The sequence below is a fragment of the Crassostrea angulata genome, chromosome 2 (genome assembly GCF_025612915.1).
Source record: "Crassostrea angulata isolate pt1a10 chromosome 2, ASM2561291v2, whole genome shotgun sequence".
In the NCBI taxonomy this organism is placed as follows: Eukaryota; Metazoa; Mollusca; class Bivalvia; order Ostreida; family Ostreidae; genus Magallana; species Magallana angulata.
Genome location: NC_069112.1, coordinates 41,525,574 through 41,541,592, shown reverse-complemented (window position 1 = coordinate 41,541,592; position 16,019 = coordinate 41,525,574). Strand labels below are relative to the sequence as shown.

The following is a 16,019-nucleotide window of genomic DNA, read 5'->3' as shown; positions in this document are numbered from 1 at the left end:
TATGGTCATAAGCAATATTTATGTTTAGTGTAAGACCTTCCAATATTTCTCCATAAGAAATAGATAAATCGGACACGACTGCACGGACAGAGTGACGGACTGTCAGACGGTGTTTCATATAACCCCTCCCAATATAAATTGTTTTTAGAGGGTATAGAAAGATATAGGAATGTTAATTTAAATGGTTGCGATTCACACATGGTTTATGGGTTAGGTGAGCTTTTATTTAGAGTTTACAGGTTTTCAAACATAGTTGTGAGAACTCATTATTTTTTTTTTATTTTATATAAGCAAAGAAAGGATTTCTGAAGTTGATTTATGTTATAGCTTCTAAATTTAGACTCTAGCTTAATACGGTAATAAGTTCTGATAATGTAGAATATGTAGGACTCAGGAACGCAATTTTTGAATATATAGGGACATGTAATATGACACAAGTAAACAAAACATTCAGCCATATATACCAATGCTACTAAAAGTGTTTACAAAAGTAAAAAAGGATGTACAGATCCATGCAATTTACTTACTAGAGAAGAGAAAAAGCAAGTTACCTCGGTAATAAATTGGATATGATATGAATGAATTGGACTGGGGAAATATATATTTGAAAGTTACTCTTGAATCTAAACTCCAATGGATGCAATATCAAATATAACATGGAATTGTTCTTACATATAATTATCTCTATCAAATTAAGCTTAAGGAATCTCCTCTTTGTAGCCTTAATAAATTAAACATTGAAACAATAGAACATTTATTTCGGTATGCCCTGAAGATAAGGATATATGGTATAGAAATGAAGAGCTGTTTTTAACAAAATATAATGTTTATTTTGTTTTTGATAAAATAAGCATACCTTTTGGTAAATACAACAATAATAAATTATACAGATTTCAGAACGTATTGTTAACTATTGTAAAACAACACATGTTTTCCTGTAAATTCAAACCTATTAAAAAAAATTGACTTTCTAAGTTGCTGTATTATAATTGCCGACAGATTCTTCATTTAGAAATCTATGATATTAAAAAAACTGCAAATATTTAGAATATGAAAGAGACTGGAAAGCAGTTTGTGATTTGCTGTAGTAGCATTTATATTAGCTAATATATAGAAATTAGGAACCCAATATCTATTACAATTATTACTATAAGTAAAATATACATAGCTGATTTATGTTTGATGTGCATGATGTGATTGTCTGTCTGTCTGTCCTGTAAATTTCATGCAAATCGGTCGAGTAGTTCACGAGAAATAGCGTTCGAAAAAAGTCAGAAAAAAATAATAAAGAAAAGAAACAATAGATTAACAAGAGGGTCTTCCGTTGGAAACAGAAGACCCTAAAAAGAAAAATAAGAATAATCGTAACCAGCACAATAATAGAAAGGTCTTCCGTTGGAACGGAAGACCTTTATAAAATGTTTCAAAATAAATTCCTATAGTTGGCGTTTTTTAACGAGCAGCTTTTTTTAATCTGGCAAACAACAAAGAACGATGTTTTACATTGTTCCTTATCACATAAAATTTGTTGGTTGGTTACATCTCTTTGTTTAATATTTGATATGATAGAGCTGATCGTGGGATGGTAATGTATTAAAGTAAGAAGGGATACACAATGTATCACTGCGCAGTAGAGTTAAGGCGGTCAATAAAAATATCGGCAAAGGACAAAATCCATGTTTAGCTATAAATGGCCCTATGATATGTCAAAAATTAAACTAGGTCAAAATGAAATAAAATTGGTGTTATGTGTTAGTCTAGACCTGATACTATTTTGACATGCCAGAATTTCCCCGCCAAAACGTCTGCTTGCAAAAATATGTAAATGACAAAACCGGTTCCGGATCGGTTTTGGGGTAAAATCACAGCATTTTCGTTCTTTGGTGGTGTTTTTCAACAACAGCACACCCTCTGATCTAAAAACTGTTTTTAAATTATGAAATTGTATCAATAAAAAAAGATATTCAAAGTGAAAGTTTTTGGATCAGAGGGTGTGCTGTTGATGAAAATTAAAATGTAAACAAGAAGAGGAGCAATCCGGATTTACTTATTTTTTGACAGTATTGCACGTTTTTTCACACCTTTTTGTTTTAAAAATATAAAAACCACAAGAATCAAACACATTGTGTAATTGTCATCTAATCTGAAAAATAAAAAGGTACAGTGTGTTGTTAATGAAACGTATTTGTGTTCAATTTTAACACCAAATTTTGCGCATGCACGACATTCCATACATGCTTATTTGCATACGTAAACAAACAGCGACTTTTACTTTGCGTGATTAATCTTGAAAATACACGAACGAAAGATCAACAAAACCTATAGAAAATGAAGAAAGAAGAACTCTGAAGGTATGTATAAGAATTTGATTGAATACGTAGATTTCTGTTGATTTTTTCTTGAATAAATAATATTGTTCGCAACGTTCGTCTGCATGATACTATTTGACAGATGAGAAGATTGTTCAATCCGTGTATACGTTACTCAGCCTTAAAGACTGTTTTTATATAGGCATGTAATTAAAAACATACAAGAATGATTATTAATCTGAAGATTTGGTCTAAAAACAATCAATATTCGATAGCCGATACTAAAATGCATACTGGCGAGCCAGTATAGCAGATATCATGTAGGCAAAGAGTGAACGTTAGTCGTCTATATTTAGAAATAAAAAATGAAGGACGCAATATAGGCTAATGGAAAATATATATTTAGTAAATAAATCAACCTGTATAAACCATAATTATTTTCTTAATAGAAGGAAAAACGGCCAAGTGTTTTGTTTTAAAGTTTTTTTTAGTGTACTGTACAGCATATTATTCTCACATCTACCGTAGTCTGAATGGTGTAAAGGTAGCCTTCTCGACTGCAAATCCGACGATCCGGGATCGATCACCGCTCGGCGCGCTTTTTTTTTTCTTTAAAATTATTGAGTACACCTTTTTTCAATATACACTTTTTTTCTATAACCCCCCCCCCCCTAAAAAAACCATTTTCATCATAATTTGGCAATTATAGTTTATCATCATATTATAGCAATTAATTAAAGTTAATCTAGAAAAATATGTGTAAATGATAATATATTGATCACATGTCAAAAACAACACTTGTAACACAACTGAAGGTCTGCAGCTCCAAAAAATATTAGACTGACAGTTCCATTAAATACATTGGGGGGGGGGGGGGGGGGGGCACTGTAATTCTACAGTTTGTCAATTTGAGTTTTTCTATAAAGTTAATTTATACTTGATACATTGCAAGTATTTGCTTAGTAGTTGTAAACATAAATATTCACAATACATATAAAATGATATCTTTATTTTTTAGTGAACATTAAAGTTGTGTATCACTACATTTTTGTTTTGTATTTTCAGAACATAAAAATGAATGAAGATCAAATGAAAACAGAGAGTAAAAAGATTTTCCCATGCATCCTTTGCAAAAAAAGAACAAGGCCACATGACAGAAAAAAATGTGAGTGAACAGCAATCCGTCGCTTCCTCAGAAAGAACTTTCTTGTTGAGGCAAACTCAAATGACATTTTGTGCAACAAGTGCAGACATCGCTACCATGGAAACCAGAAAACATGCCAGCAGAAGTCTAGTTCCCTTCCTGTGTGTCAGCCTCTACAACCAGGAATGTGCAGTCCACCATCTATATCTTTGCCTCTCCAGAGAACACCTTCTTCACATGCTTACTGCTTAATCTGCAAGCGACCGGGTCCTAAACTTGTTGTCGTGTCTTCAGCAGCTAGATTTTCAGCCTTTCTTCACCATGAAATCATCATCCCACCTGGAAGCAGATGTTGTCCATCCCACATTGATGAAGGAGAGTTTAGACCTGGTGTTTTGACCAAAATACAGACATTCGAGTCTTCATTTGTAAACAAGTCGACAGTGCTGGAACTGATCCAAAAAATACGAAATTATGCCCTCCAGACCTCAACAAGCAGATTTTCTTTTGAACTGTCTACCATGAGCAACAGTGATTATATGGCACTGACTGGTATCTCTAAAGAAAACTTTGAAGACCTCCATTCCTTTATTTCCAGTGATATTCGAAACACACAAAACCGAGGCACAAGGATGTCACTTGGAATCTTTCTTCTGAAACTGAGATCAGGAATGTCAAATCAACTTCTGGCCACGATTTTTGGAATTTCAAAGTCTTCCCTCTGTAGAGCAGTAAAATCAGTCCGTACAGCACTCATGAAGTCATTTGTACCACATCATCTTGGACTACAACATACAACAAGAGAAGAAATTATAGAAAATCATACAAGACCTCTGGCACAGGAACTTTTTGGTGATTTTACAAATAAGAAAGCTATTGCTGTTTTGGATGGAACTTATATATATATTCAGAAAAGTAACAACTTCCAGTTTCAACGGAAATCATATAGTTTACATAAAGGCAGGCCCCTTGTTAAACCCATGGTTGTCACATCCACAGACGGATACTTTCTAACAGTTCTTGGACCCTACCTAGCTAGGAATAATGATGCCACTATCCTCAACCATATGCTTCATACCAATGTAGAAGATCTGAAGGGCTGGTTCCATGAAGATGATGTTTTTGTTGTAGACAGAGGCTTCCGAGATTCAGTCGATATGCTCGAGGAGCTGGGAATAAGGGCCGAAATGCCTCGCCTGATGAGCAGAGGGCAGAAGCAGATGACAACCTTAGATGCCAATGCCTCTCGTCTGGTCACCAAGGTTAGTTGTTTTCATATTTTGATTACCAGACCTACAACATAAATTCAATCATCAATCATGATGTCAGAAAAACTTCAATACAATTACATTATACAATTATTCTACATCTGTCTTCATCTGAAATATAAACAAATGCTGTTCCAAATCATTGATTTTATGATTTTGATCATTTAAATTTTTTTTCTTTTAGTAAAGAAATATACCCACTGTTAATTTTAAATAAGGCACTTTTACCTTTTTTATGAGTGGTGCTTGTTCTTAACTTTTCAGATTCGTTGGGTTGTTGAGGCAGCCAATGCAAGGATAAAGCGATGGAAGTACCTTGCTCATGTTCTTCCAACCAATCAAGTGCCATTTATCGGTGACTATGTGCGCATCGTGTGTGCCCTCTCCAACCGTTACTGCAAGCCTCTGTCGACAGGAAGTGAAGATGAAGACATGGCCCTTGCATGCAAAATGAGGTATTTGTCAACAAAAGTTAACTCTTTAAAGACATTTGTTGAAGAAAACTGTCTGGATAAGAAGTCTGTAAAGTGGGAAGTGGCTACTGATTCTTTGGAATTCCCCAACATCAGCGAAGATGACATACGAAATCTGACCTGTGGAGTTTATCAACTGAAGTTGTGTCCAAGTTATATTCAGGAGTATTTGGAGGGGGATGTGGATATCTTGGTTCACAGTGAGTTCCATGGGCTTATCAGGGTCAAGCTACAGAGTCGTCATGTTTCTTCCCGACAGTATCTGCTCTGGATCCAGTTTTCCGAGTCTGATATCACTGCATGGTATTGCAGATGTCGAGCGGGTGCCCGTGTTGTGGGAGTATGTTCCCATGTCGCCGCCGTTATCTGGTTTCTCGCTGTTGGGAGACACAACAGGGAGGCTATTTCGTCTATTCAAGACTGGTCGGAGTTTGTCACTGATGCAGCTGTCATTGACGAATCTGAGGACAGTGATGACAGTGAGGTAGAGGAGTAACTGAGTTCATTTTTCTTCTTCTAGTGATTAATCAGACTCTGTTGGTATCCTGAAAATATGAACATTTTTGATTTATAATATGAAATATTCATTTATCTGATTCATTTAAACACAATACAGATCTGGTTGCATTATTATCACACAAATGTTTTGTAATCAACAATTTGTCAATTGTAACATATTATGACTTAAGCGAGAATTATATCATATTTTTTTTTTACATATATACTAGTAGAAAATTCTAATACAGTGTCAAAAGATATTTTTGTGTATTAATTTAAATAAGATGTTTATTGTTGTCGATAAGTATATACAATCTATCTAAATCATGATGGAAGCACACTACCTAGTTTTTATTATGCAACTTTCTTGTCAATTACAAAATCTTCACTGCAGATAAATTGTACCCTGATTACTGGTATATATATATATGTTTGTATAACTTGAAAACATTGTTTGCACTAGATAGGGGTATCTCCTCTGTATAGACTAATGTCAGTGCATTTTGCATGATGTGTTCTGTTATCATGTTCGTTTAATATTGAATCATTTTGTCATCTCATTTTAAAACTAATTGACAATGTGCCATAACAAAGAATCATTTACTTTATGATTACCATATTTGTTACCCATTATTTGCTATTTTAATTTCTGTGTTAAATATGTTACATGTAATTATTCTTTTATATATTTTTGAAATATATGAGTCATTGTTTGGGTTGAAAATGGTAGTTACATATATGCTATGTAGTCACTAGAGCTTAAAATATGTTACAAATAGAGTATAGTTATTGCTGTCATTGTTTTTTTTAATACATGTAGCTCTTCTTTGTTTTGCATTCAAGTTGGATTTAATGTATATCCTTGTACATTCTTGGAATTGGGTAAATGTGTGAGTGTCTCAGATCAGCTGATGAAAAAATGCATGATATGTGTTAATAAATAATACTTTAAATAGCAATTAAACAATAATAAACCAATCTATAGTGAAGTGAACTTTTTCCCGCAATGAAATGGAAACGCTGCCAACACACCATACCATGCGGCTATGCAGCGTGTTGTACATTACATGTGACTCGATCGTTGATCTAACTCTTTTTATAAAAACAATTCAAATATTTCTTATTTTATATTTCCTTACGTTACAGAGAGAATATCGAGATGTTTTATTACACTTACTTTACAAATGCGTCGATGAAATCCTTTGCATTTGTCGCTGTACAATCCTGTTTGTCACCGTGCGAAATCGTGTCACAATGGCCGACTTTACGGAAACTAAGGTGTGCCATTCGGGTAAAAAAAAATTCAATTCCGTTTCTTTCTCGATTAAATTCTGATAATGAACTTATCTTTAACTTCAATTTAATGACAAATACATTCAATTTCATAGATAACAATATAGTTAATATGTAATTTACTTGAAGGCTCTTTTAAAGACGTAACGTCATGCTTGACGCTATAAAAAGCACGCGTTTTTCGCTATTATAGTGTCTTCAAATAAACATCAGAAATATAATTTCTGAATCCTTAAACACAAAAAAAAGTTACATAACGAATGAAAAAATGTTTTAGAATATTTTTAATACAATTTTAATTGCTTTTGACGTTAGGCCGATTTTGGCTAAACATGGATTTAGTCCTTTGTGTGATGAAAACACGTATACTTTAGTTCAACTGGCATGTCCTTTTTAAAATCAATAGCAGTCACTCAAATGCAATTTATTTCTTATATATATATATATATATATATATATATATATATATATATATATATATATATATATATATATATATATATATATATAACAGCACAATATTTTATGTTCATAGTGGTCACGTGATATGGCAGTCGCATGGTACAAGCAGATGTATTTGTGGTTTTGAAGTTATTGGAAAAATTCAATATTGCAACGGCATAATCATGTCAAAATTCATAACTGAATTATTAAAAAAAATTGATGTTATATCGTAGATTTTGAAAAACGGTGCGAACTTTTTAAGATAAGAATATTTGTTAGTAGAAACCATAATTTAATATGCTTTACGGTGCTACCGTTCTGGCGAGCGCAGCAAGAATTACACAAACCTTGTATTATTGTCAACTTATAGTTTTATTTAGGTATCAACGAACGTCAAAGAATTTTTGAGAGAATATGCCAAAGGTACTAATTTTAATGTTTATGATACATACAACGCAACCCCCTACCCCGAGAGAGAGAGAGAGAGAGAGAGAGAGAGAGAGAGAGAGAGAGAGGGAGAGCCCGGTTCCTGTTTGTTGGTGTGTAATTTCACACTTTTAAATTTGATGGTCTGACTATATGCCATATCTACATACATTTTTTAACTGTTTGTTTTTCATTTTATTCCTTTTTATTTAGTTCAAAATGTCCTATTGTTTATTTCCTCCATACTCATATACTTACCTGCCTACTGTACATGCATGTACAATTAGCTTAAAAATGTATATATACATAAACTCTATATAAAAAAAAATAAAAAAAAATCATATGTCAATGATGCAGGTATCGCAGTCTATACTGAAATAGCCAGTACACTCATTACAGATGTTTGATCCACCTCTAAATGTATCGCGGGAAATATAGCGCGAGTGCACTGTGACGTCATCCATGACTTTGTTCGTCTTTGTGTACGTTTCTCGACTAAATACGGAGGTATGGAAGCATGTAACAAATCTTTTGAGTCTCGCCAAAGCATATGCGGTACTCAAAACGTGTCTCCAAACTGTAAGTCACCGTAAATTACGAGTTAAAAGTCGGCCATTTTTGGCATAGCACCACGGGTGAAAACATTAAAGAGCATTATGGGACGTAGACAAACAAAATTATTTGATGAACTGTAGGTTTAGCTCGTTCTTTTTCCCGCGCACACTGGTTCTTAGAGCTCAGTTTGCTCGCCGGCGCGCAGCGCTCGCTATAATAAGTATGTTGAATAATTTTGAAGGTCACAGGGTTAATTTCATTAAAAAATGATCATTTTGTAAGATTTTACAAGAATCGTAGAAATTTTTAAGTTACATAGCATATTTCAAATTCACATGTAAACGTTTGTCAGGATCAGGTAAGTGTATGCCCTTGCAATTAAGTGATTTATTTAGTCATATACGATATCTTATACAAAACCGAAGTGGCTTCTTTATATGATGCATACTTTTAACAAAATGAAAATAAAACTATATAGGTAGCATTCTACTAATAATGATTTTAAACAAAATATTAATTTATACTTTTCCGTTGATCTGTGACATTTATGCTATAAAACTGCATGATAGCCTTCAATGATTTAACTTAACGTCATTTTGAAGCATATGACGTCATATTTTGTAGTTAAGCGAGAACGACATCTCGCTTATTTTTCAGTGTGTACGATATAACGGACATCAACATTGTAAGTAATAGCATTTGTCGTTTTCAATTAAAAGATCAGTATAAGTTAATTTTGCTAAGGAATAGATTAATAACACTTTCGAGGTTTGTTATATACAGTGGTGTCATAATGCACATTTCCCGTACTTTTTGTCTGAACGGAGTTTATTGACAGCCTTAACTGTGCTGCGTGATTAGGTAAAACTAGTAAGAAAAATCTGCTACTTTTGAGTCATGCTTCTGCCAAGACCATCACGAATTGTGATAAGAATGATTAACAGCAAACACGCTAGCAGTTATTTACTGCAGTATCTGCCGCTTATCTGCCACATGTAAAAAGTCTTTCGTTGTTTAATGCATGTCATATATATATTTTGTACGTTCAACACCATTTGATTTCATTTCTCACAGAATGTGATCCTTGTTGCTGAATTCAACTACACAAGGAAATACGACTTAAGGAAACATTGGCAAATTACCGTGTCCCAATACAGTCAACGGGTCAAAGCATCATGTTTGATCTTATTCGACGTAATGACACCCATCATAGGGGCGTTGAGGGAGCATATGGAATCTAGGTTACATGTAATTTCCCGAAGTAACAAATCGTGTTTATTATATACAAATGAATCTATTTATGAGCCATTTTCTGTTTATGTAAGCATATAAACATTTGCATAGATTATTCGGCACGCCGAATTTTATTTTTTATTTTATTATGAGACATATTAAACAGAGTGATTTTAAAAAATAAACATTGAATGTAGACCTTTTTTTTTATTTGAAAGTGAAATCATTTAAATTTGTTTCCATTTAAGATAGAGATTCCAGTTGTACACTTTTACAGGAACAATAATATGTTTTGTCGTAGTTGATATTTTTCTAAATGTAAAAAAAAAAAATTCATTACAAGATGAACGTTAAAATTCGGTTATGCGATCCTGTCATCATTGAAAAAATCCTTGATTATGAAATGCGATGTATGGCACATGCATTACAACTAATTTCATGTATGAATATTAGTAGTTTTAATGTTCAGTGTTTTTTAGAAACATATCTTTTTTTCTTAATTACTAAAGATTACGCAACAATCTAAAAACATTATCATTAAGACAGTCATCTTATATATCAATGTACAATAAATTTGAAATAATCGTGTATCTATTTCTGCGTCTTTGTCTTTAAACACTACTTTTCAATGTTGTCTGTATGTGTTCCTATCAATATTATAGCTCTCATGGCTTGTTTTTATAAAACCATGGAATATAATAAATTCACTCAACAGAGCTTTATCTAGTATTGACAAACATCAAACAGGTGCTTAATGTTATACAATTCTCCATTTAACACAAAGCTGTTAAATTGGCTTTATCCGTTTCTCTAACATTTAATCTGATAAAGCAGATCGTGAAAAGGAAGTACATTAACTTAGAAAGGCTAAAGCAAAAACAGGTGTGTTTTGTTATACATTTTATTTGATAATTACATCACTTTGTTCATTTACATCCTTGTCTCTGATTTTGATATGATAAAGCAGGCCGTGAGAAGGAAATGAATTAAAGTTAAAAACAACGGAAACTCGATTAAAACTGTTCTCTTATACTCTGTTCCCTGCACCGAGGAAAACAATTCTGGTATATTGACTGTTCAAGCTATAAATAATTGTTTTATTACCTATTTCCTTTTTTTAGTTTTTTTGGTTTACAATTTGAATTGAGATGTTGTAAGATTTCTCAGCAACTATTAATCTCAGATGCTTGAAATTTTAACTCACTATTTGTTTTAGGAATGCCATACGCTGGGATCTAATTTTGTACCAATCGGATGTCAGGTTCCTGTTAAATGTCGACTTTGCTTATTTTGCATATTCACAGTAGAGCGGGGGTATTACTAGTGAGCATTGGATCACAGATATCTTGTTGTATAAAATATAATGCATGCAAGAGGATTAGATACACATTCTTACAAACCAATAGTCATTTCCATTATACTTATAGATACAGTATAGTTACCTGTATATATTAGCGGACTGTTACAATAATCATGCTATACTGAGTATTGTACTGTATATGTCACTTCAAATAAATGAATCCATGTACCTGTATGTTTGAACAAAAGCAAAAAAAAAAAATTAAATAACAGACTGTTAAATTTGAAAAGATGTGTGTTATAATATCTAATTGATCTACATGTATTTTCATATATAAATATCAGTGGATTGATATTTTAAAAGTCTGGAGTTGGTAGGGAATGATATGCTAGTCTGTCATGCACAAACCATGAATATTGTTCAAAAGAATCAAGAAAAGTATCTCTAATCCTCCACACACAACAGCTTGGAATCGCTCGACGATTCCCAGCACCAAGTCGGCAATGCTACCAGAGAATGTATTGCCTGTAGGCAGTATGACGGTTATCCCTGTTCCAGTCGTTGTCATTTGGAACTGCCAGGACATTCTGTCGATATGTTCCGGCAACATGAAGGATCAACTCATCTAAACTACAAGGTCAAAATCTTAAAAAGCATAATTGAAACTGATCAGCTTAAGAATTGGTAAATATCAAGGATTATTAAATGTTGAGACTAAAATTTGACTGAATAATTAAGTATCTTGTGCACAATACATTACACATGTAATATTGAGAAGCAACTTACTCGGATCCTGGAGAAGCAGTTTTCTGGCAATTGTCCACAGCATAACTGTTTTGCTTCGGTTGGCATTTCTCTGCAATTTCTGCAGGAACACCAGGTTGGGCCTCCCTGGTCGGGCGATGTGTGATATCCTTGATGCACCCTTGTCCTGATTCCTGCCTCAAGAATATTAATTACTAAAGCTGGATACTTTTTGGTGACATCAAAGAGCAGCTCTCGCACACTTTCTTCAGGAAGGTTATTAATGCGCTCCTGCAAATGAACCCACAATCATCTCTTTGTATGATTCCGAGAATTTGTTGATTTACTTACACTGGTGTCATTATTATAAATACCTTGCTTTCAATTCTTTGGATCTTTCTATTCTGGCAGTTGCTATTTCAGCTCTGTTGGGGGTCTGATCTCGTCCACCACGTCCAGGACTTCGACGCGTTATCAACCCTCTACCTCTGGTCATGCAACTTGCTCTCCTTACTCTTCTTTGACCACCGACGCCTTGCCCCCGTACCACTCTATCGACATCTATCTACATCACATCTAATATGTTCCTCTTCAGAAATCTGCAACATCCATGTCATTGTTATATCTGATATAGGCATAATAATGAGTCAACTGGATTAAAATATTAGATAGCATTTTTATGGGATATCAATACTATAATGTTAGTTTACCCCCCCCCCCCCCTCCCCCCCCAAAAAAAAAAAAATTGGCCTTAGGGGCTAGTGTCCTGTCATCTCTACAAAAAATATGTTGTTTTAATATGCTTCCATTCCATTTATCAATTCACTTGTTCATACAGACTGAGTTATACAATATATATATTCAAATATTTCGCCATAAACAATGAGTCAGGTAATGCATTAATAATGTATGACAAATCACAGGCAACTGAATTTATATCAACCAAACGCTCAACAGTAAGCCAAATATTAAACAATCTACATCCTCTCTATATTTTAATACACTTGTATATATATATATATATATATATATATATATATATATATATATATATAGAGAGAGAGAGAGAGAGAGAGAGAGAGAGAGAGAGAGAGAGAGAGAGAGAGAGAGAGAGAGAGAGAGAGAGAGAGAGAGAGAGTATGTATATTTTTTTTTTTATATTTGGATTATTGAGCGACTGATTGATAAAACTTCAGGTACCTGTGGTCAAATTACCGTATCGTGTGTTATTAAAGTTTCCCCGTTTTGGGCCCTTTTGAAGGCTGAGAAACACAAGACCTGTTTTCTAAGCAATTGAATTTTATTTACCGCTTCATTGAATGTTTATTGTATCACATATATTGTCTAATTACATTACATATGTTTTTATACAATGTTTAATTCAAAAAACTTTAAAAAACCCTCACATTTTCTGCATCGGTGTCCATGCTTGCAGACATTCAGTAATCGTCGTTATCAGCAGCGCACGCACTACGGAGCATCTTCGGAACTAACGACGATAGTTAATAACGTAAACCAGCTTTGGCTTTTATTTTTGTTGGAGGTTTTACTCACACGTAAAACTATAATATATCGGAATAAGTTATGTGTTGTAACCTTAAAATTGTTAATTTTTGTTATTGTAATACGGAAGGACAAACAAATGTAATGCTTTTTGTCACCAAAAATTGTATTGATTTGAGCTTTATTATCCCTTTAATAGCATGAGCAATATGATACATACGAGAGAGAATGGAAATGTTCTGTAATAAAATTTAAAGTGAAAATCACAATTTACTTTTTGAATGGATTAAGATGATAAAAGTCATGAAAATATGCACTACCAAAACAAAAACAAAATTTAAAAAAATGTGTGTATAATTCCTTCAAAACCAGAAATACTTGGATTTTTTTGTTCATCAATGACACAAAGCTAAAGAAATCGTCAAAATACTTCATCATATACATATGTTAAATTTTGGTAACTAAAAGTCTGTCATGCACAAACCATGAATATTGTTCAAAAGAATCAAGAAAAGTATCTCTAATCCTCCACACACAACAGCTTGGAATCGCTCGACGATTCCCAGCACCAAGTCGGCAATGCTACCAGAGAATGTATTGCCTGTAGGCAGTATGACGGTTATCCCTGTTCCAGTCGTTGTCATTTGGAACTGCCAGGACATGCTGTCGATATGTTCCGGCAACATGAAGGATCAACTCATCTAAACTACAAGGTCAAAATCTTAAAAAGCATAATTGAAACTGATCAGCTTAAGAATTGGTAAATATCAAGGATTATTAAATGTTGAGACTAAAATTTGACTGAATAATTAAGTATCTTGTGCACAATACATTACACATGTAATATTGAGAAGCAACTTACTCGGATCCTGGAGAAGCAGTTTTCTGGCAATTGTCCACAGCATAACTGTTTTGCTTCGGTTGGCATTTCTCTGCAATTCCTGCAGGAACACCAGGTTGGGCCTCCCTGGTCGGGCGATGTGTGATATCCTTGATGTACCCTAGTCCTGATTCCTGCCTCAAGAATATTAATTACTAAAGCTGGATACTTTTTGGTGACATCAAAGAGCAGCTCTCGCACACTTTCTTCAGGAAGGTTATTAATGCGCTCCTGCAAATGAACCCACAATCATCTCTTTGTATGATTCCGAGAATTTGTTGATTTACTTACACTGGTGTCATTATTATAAATACCTTGCTTTCAATTCTTTGGATCTTTCTATTCTGGCAGTTGCTATTTCAGCTCTGTTGGGGGTCTGATCTCGTCCACCACGTCCAGGACTTCGACGCGTTATCAACCCTCTACCTCTGGTCATGCAACTTGCTCTCCTTACTCTTCTTTGACCACCGACGCCTTGCCCCCGTACCACTCTATCTACATCTATCTACATCACATCTAATATGTTCCTCTTCAGAAATCTGCAACATCCATGTCATTGTTATATCTGATATAGGCATAATAATGAGTCAACTGGATTAAAATATTAGATAGCATTTTTATGGGATATCAATACTATAATGTTAGTTTACCCCCCCCCCCCCAAAAAAAAAAAATAGGCCTTAGGGGCTAGTGTCCTGTCATCTCTACAAAAATATGTTGTTTTAATATGCTTCCATTCCATTTATCAATTCACTTGTTCATACAGACTGAGTTATACAATATATATATTCAAATATTTCGCCATAAACAATGAGTCAGGTAATGCATTAATAATGTATGACAAATCACAGGCAACTGAATTTATATCAACCAAACGCTCAACAGTAAGCAATATATTAAACAATCTACATCCTCTCTATATTTTAATACACTTGTATATATATATATATATATATAGAGAGAGAGAGAGAGAGAGAGAGAGAGAGAGAGAGAGAGAGAGAGAGAGAGAGAGAGAGAGAGAGTATGTATATTTTTTTTATATTTGGATTATTGAGCGACTGATTGATAAAACTTCAGGTACCTGTGGTCAAATTACCGTATCGTGTGTTATTAAAGTTTCCCCGTTTTGGGCCCTTTTGAAGGCTGAGAAACACAAGACCTGTTTTCTAAGCAATTGAATTTTATTTACCGCTTCATTGAATGTTTATTGTATCACATATATTGTCTAATTACATTACATATATTTTTATACAATGTTTAATTCAAAAAACTTTAAAAAAAACCCTCACATTTTCTGCATCGGTGTCCATGCTTGCAGACATTCAGTAATCGTCGTTATCAGCAGCGCACGCACTACGGAGCATCTTCGGAACTAACGACGGTAGTTAATAACGTAAACCAGCTTTGGCTTTTATTTTTGTTGGAGGTTTTACTCTCACGTAAAACTATAATATATCGGAATAAGTTATGTGTTGTAACCTTAAAATTGTTAATTTTTGTTATTGTTATACGGAAGGACAAACAAATGTAATGCTTTTTGTCACCAAAAATTGTATTGATTTGAGCTTTATTATCCCTTTAATAGCATGAGCAATATGATACATTCGAGAGAGAATGGAAATGTTCTGTAATAAAATTTAAAGTGAAAATCACAATTTACTTCTTGAATGGATTAAGATGATAAAAGTCATGAAAATATGCACTACCAAAACAAAAAAAAAATTAAAAAAAATGTCTATATAATTCCTTCAAAACCAGAAATACTTGGATTTGTTTGTTCATCAATGACACAAAGCTAAAGAAATCGTCAAAATACTTCATCATATACATATGTTAAATTTTGGTAACTAAAAATTAACATTTTTTAAAAAATGTCTTTATTTTGGCTGACATTTTAAAATTTTCAAACAATTGTGAATATTTCAATTTAGGCTAAGATTCGGGAAAAC

The 16,019-nt window shown here is 33.5% G+C and overlaps 1 long non-coding RNA gene and 2 pseudogenes across 1 annotated transcript; all 3 read right to left on the bottom strand.

Annotated features, from left to right (window-relative positions):
* Positions 1 to 3,909: 3,909 nt before the first annotated feature.
* Positions 3,910 to 7,245, bottom strand: LOC128172496 (uncharacterized). Its single transcript, XR_008242258.1, has 4 exons — positions 6,870 to 7,245; positions 4,950 to 5,739; positions 4,485 to 4,746; positions 3,910 to 4,238 (listed from the first exon to the last, which is right to left on the bottom strand). It is a non-coding gene; the product is annotated as an uncharacterized LOC128172496 (long non-coding RNA).
* Positions 7,246 to 11,282: 4,037 nt separating this feature from the next.
* Positions 11,283 to 13,327, bottom strand: LOC128172437 (uncharacterized; annotated as a pseudogene).
* Positions 13,328 to 13,637: 310 nt separating this feature from the next.
* On the bottom strand, positions 13,638 to 15,640 carry LOC128174340 (uncharacterized; annotated as a pseudogene).
* Between the last annotated feature and the right edge of the window lie 379 nt (positions 15,641 to 16,019).